This window comes from Neomonachus schauinslandi, chromosome 12 (genome assembly GCF_002201575.2).
Source record: "Neomonachus schauinslandi chromosome 12, ASM220157v2, whole genome shotgun sequence".
Taxonomy (NCBI): domain Eukaryota; kingdom Metazoa; phylum Chordata; class Mammalia; order Carnivora; family Phocidae; genus Neomonachus; species Neomonachus schauinslandi.
Genome location: NC_058414.1, coordinates 70490917 through 70495881, shown reverse-complemented (window position 1 = coordinate 70495881; position 4965 = coordinate 70490917). Strand labels below are relative to the sequence as shown.

Here is a 4965-nt window from a genome sequence, read left to right as displayed (position 1 = left end):
AGTTGCCATATTAAGGCTAAAGTAAAAAATTTGTGATTGCACTGAATTCAATATTGGTTATACCTGGTAAATACATGCACTGTCATACTAATAATGGCTACAAATGCTGAGTCTATGGTCTACAATTAACTAAAGTAAAATTATATCCCTTTTAATTTAAAGAAAAGCAGAAAAAAATTGATAGTCTTCAAAAAGATTAGTGGAGAAAAGAAATCTTTCAGGAGGTAAATTCAGGGTGCTTTTTCCCCCCACTATAACAAGCACGGGCCAAATTAAAATAGCAACAAAACAGTCTGTACATAATGCCTAACAGTCAAGTCAGTGAGGAAAATTAGTCAAGCCAGTTATATGGCTATGGGAGAATTCAGAAGGGTGGGTTTTCTGCTTTTAACACTTTATAAGAAGTGACTGACTCACATAACTATAATTACTTTGTTCATTTATATGTAAAATGGATAGAATAATTCCAGGATAATGGGATTTAGGGAGAGTTGTATGAAAAGTGTCCTGCCCAGAGCCCGGGCACATAGTAGGCATATGGTTTATAACCAGAGTTAGGGGCCTATCTGAAGAGAATCGGGATCAGAGACAGATAGATTTAGGGGTTTATGGAAACTTTGCTGAGTCATTAGCAGTTAGTCAATAAAAGAGATTAATTTCAACTTATTTAAAAAATTTCATCAGGCAAATCATAAACTAGGAAATTCTGTTCTTCAAACATTTTAGAATTTTTAAAATCTAACAAAGTGAGAAGAATGTAGTAATTAGACTGAGAAGGTAAGAGAGTCAGTGAAATTCAAACATAACACTAAGTACTCCAAACAATTTTGTTTCTTACTGGGATGTGCTTCTCACCCTCTTCCATGTAAACATATCATCCAAAACATAAGTAGGTTTAGGGAAAAAACAACTGAGAATTGTATGTTAAATTGTGTCCTTCAAAAACATATACTGAAGTTCTAACCTTTAGTACATCAGAATGTGACCTTATTTAGAAGGGTCTTTGCAGAGGTCATTAGTTAAGACGAACTCATACTGGAGTAGAATGGGCTCTTAATACAATTATGACTGATGTGCTTTTAAAAAGAGGGGAATCCAGAGGCAGAGACACTCAGGTAAAAGATGGCGATGTGACAGCAGAGGCATAGATTGGAGTGATGTGTCTACATGCTGAGGAATACCAAGGACTACAGACAAACAGCAGCTGCTAGAAGAGACAAGGGAGGATTCTTCCCCACAGATCTCAGAGAAAGAATAGCCCTGACAGCACCCTGTTTCAGGCTTTTAGCCTCTAGAACCAGGAGACAATACATTTTGGTTATTTTAAGCCACCCAGTTTGTAGTACTTTGTTACACCTGCCCTAGGAAGCTAATACAAGAGTAGAGCCACATGGAGGCCCAGCTGATTGTAGTCTTCACTCTAATTTTTACCCCATCAAAACAAGAGACGCTAAAGACCACATGGAATGAGAGGATACCAAGAGCATTGAGTTCTTAACCTTAATTTTGATCTGGCCAACAGCATGCCTTAACAAAAACCAAACCAAACCAAACAAAAAAGCAAACAATCAACCCCCGGGCCCCCACACATTAATTATATCTTCTCTTCTGAGTCATTTATGCCTCATTAAGTGACAGACAAATGTTTATCACTGCCAGACCTCCAGGGCCTCCACAGCTGTAGAGAAATAAGGTCTACTCCATTGACTTCATGCATCTTTAACAAGGGTGCCATTGTGGTCGAACACCAGAAATCTCTTTTATTGGTGATGATGTACGTGACTAAAAGAACACAATCTGATTTTTTTTTTTCAGACTCAGGTACGTGAAATCGAGCTTACAGTGCTGCAAGTTAGGAAAACCTTGTTTTTAAGGCTGTAAACTGCATATAACTTTGTGAATGTATTCATACGCATGATATTAAAATAGCTTATGTGTGCCTAAAATCCTAGATTATAAAAATAGCACCTGGCTAAAAACTGAATTTTTTTAGTCGCTGTTCTCCCTTTCTGTGACCATTATAGTTTTCTGTGTCCTATCTTTCCTGCACAATCTTATTTGCCATCAGTCTTAATTCATTTTCACAAACAAATTAAGGCAGAGAGCCAGGTGAGGTATGCAACTCTACTCTCTTATCATTCACTTCCCTATGCCTCTGTCAGAATCAATAAATACTCATTCAAAGGGGCGGGGGGACTAAGCAACTCATTAATCCTCCTGCTCACTGCTTCCAAAAATGGGTGGCTTGTTGGGAGGCCTTTGAAATCCACAGTGCAAAGTGTAGCTCTTGAGCACTGTTAAAGACCCAGCAATACAGCTGTAGAGCATGAGAAGAGGGACTTACCAGTAATAATTACACTGGTGTACGTGTGTTCCATGATACATCGACTCACAGCATTTTCCAAAACAACGTTTTTTTCCTCATACAGGATATAGGTGGTAGGTTGTCTCCTCATTGTTTAAATCTGTCCTTGAACACAAGCAACACCCTGGAAATTTCCAATATTACACAACACTTTTCAAAGCACATAAAAAGAAAGTTCTTCAAACTCAAAAGAGTGAATAGTGGTTGCTGACTTGTTTAGAGTAAATACTGAAGGAGGTGGTGTGCAGAAAACCTTCAGCAATTCATGCGAGGAATGTGGACATCAACACCATAGAAATTCACATATAATACTGGAGGTTACAGGCAAATACAGACTCTGAATGGGTCTCTATGCTTAGGTTTCTCACTTTCCGTGACCTTAAAGCTAGAAGTGTGATATCTTGGGCTTACTATTTGAAATCTTTTGTTGCCTCCAGTTTGGGAGATTTTATTGTTATGGATTTTTGAATTCTAAGAGAAGTGATGTGAAAAATAACATCAGCCTGAACTTGGTAACCTCTACTTTATTTTATTTTTTTAGTTTGACTTGCCTAAAAGCCTTTATAGCTGCTGTTTATTATTTCAAAACACCATTAATACTTACTATGTGATTCATTTCTATGTAAATTTTTCTTGTAGAGAGCTTTGATTTAGAGCAATGTATGCATTAGGAGGAAAACATAGTATAATTATTTACTCAAAAAACAAGAGAGAGGTGGGTTGAAGGGAGCATATCCCATGAGACTTAAGACTGACAGATTTGCAACAAAAAACCTTTTGTCTGGAAAGTAAGAAAATGATCCTAAGAACCAAGCACAATATACCTCTCATCTTGTCAAAACCAAAGAAGATGCTTTACATGTGCAAAATGTCCAATTGTCTATTCTCATACACAACTAACTTGGAAATACATCTTACTTGGAACATAACCAAAATGAAAGTAAAACCTGTAATCATAAACATGACACTTTTACAGATAAAAAAATAAAACTTAGATTTTTCAGAAGTAGGATTTTGCTGCTTCATACTTTCAAGTATTTATTCTAGTGAATTAACTTATTGATAAGGTACAACAAGGTGACAGTTTATCAGTTAGAGAGTACAGAGCATCAAAATCTTAGGTATATTAAAAATAAGAGCTACTGCCTTCTAAGAACTTATAATATTCCAAGCATAATGCTAAGCTCTTTACTTAAAATATTCCCTCTCATCATCACAATGAACCTCTGGAGTTCATAGTATTATTTTCATTTAAAAGATGAAGTATCTGAGAATCATTGAAGTTAACTAACTTGCCCAAGATGAAATAACTGAAAAGTGGCAGAGTTGGCGGTCACATGCAGGTTTGTCTACCCTAAAGTAAGTGTGCAGTCTGCTGTGCCCAAGCAGCTGTGCTGACCAGATATTAGAGATGATAAGTCTTACCAATTCACTGGATTTCCCAAACTCAAAATTATTCCCCTCCCTTCTACTCTCTCCCCCTTTCTTCTTTCCTTTCTCCCTTGCTCCGTGTTCTCTCTCTCTTTCCCTCTATTTTCATTCTACTCCAAAAAAAAAAATATGATTTGAAGGGACATATCATGAAGTACATGTATAATAGGACCACTACAAGCTCCCCAAGAGATCATATGTCCATAAGTTTATGGATATAGGATTAAGAGTTACAACAGCACTCCTTTTGAAACACAATATTAACAAACAGTTCCAACACTTTATCCATTAATTTAGTGTTCATTCATTCAACACAATGCACTGAGCTGCTCCTATGTTCTAGGGATTGTGACAAGTCCCAGGAATGGGAAGATGAATGTATTACAGGTCTTTCCTTCGTGACAAGTACCTTATTACAGACAATACCCACAGAATAATGTATAAAGCTGATGGGAATAGAGGGCCTAAGTAATGGTGTTCAGGAGAGTTGAAAAGTTTCCACAGGAAAAACCATTTCAATGGGTCATAGAGTATAAGGAAAGATTTTCTAGGAGAGAGAAGGGAAAGAGGTATCAGTATTCCTGTAAAAGGATGAGAGAAGGCTTGACCAGCTCTGGGACTAAAGCATGGGGTTATTCCATGTAAGTGGTAAGATATAAGGTAATATACAAAATTGGAAGGTTTGTGGATTAGATACACAAGATAAGATATATAAGCAATTTGAATGTGTACTAAGCCTTGTGTTATTTTTTTAAAAATATAATTTGGAGCTTTGCGCAGTGGCAGTATCGTAGCCAATGAGGTTTATCCGAGGCGCGATTATTGCTAATTGAAAAATATAATTTGGAACACTCTCCCACTTACAAAAAAAATCACAAGTATACAACAACAAAATTTTTCCTGAACCCCTTGAGAGTACATTGCTGATGTGACATCCCTCATGAATTCTTTACTGTGTCTCCTACAAATAAAAATATTTTCCAATATAACCATAATACAATCTCAAAATTAAAAAATCAACATCCGGGCGCCTGGGTGGCTCAGTTGGTTAAGCGACTGCCTTCGGCTCAGGTCATGATCCTGGAGTCCCCGGATCGAGTCCCGCATCGGGCTCCCTGCTCAGCGGGGGGGTCTGCTTCTCCCTCTGACCCTCTTCCCTCTTGTGCTGT

The 4965-nt window shown here is 37.4% G+C and overlaps 1 pseudogene; it reads left to right on the top strand.

Moving 5' to 3' along the window:
- The first annotated feature begins 4564 nt into the window (after positions 1 to 4564).
- On the top strand, positions 4565 to 4713 carry LOC123326461 (annotated as a pseudogene).
- The last annotated feature ends 252 nt before the right edge of the window (positions 4714 to 4965 follow it).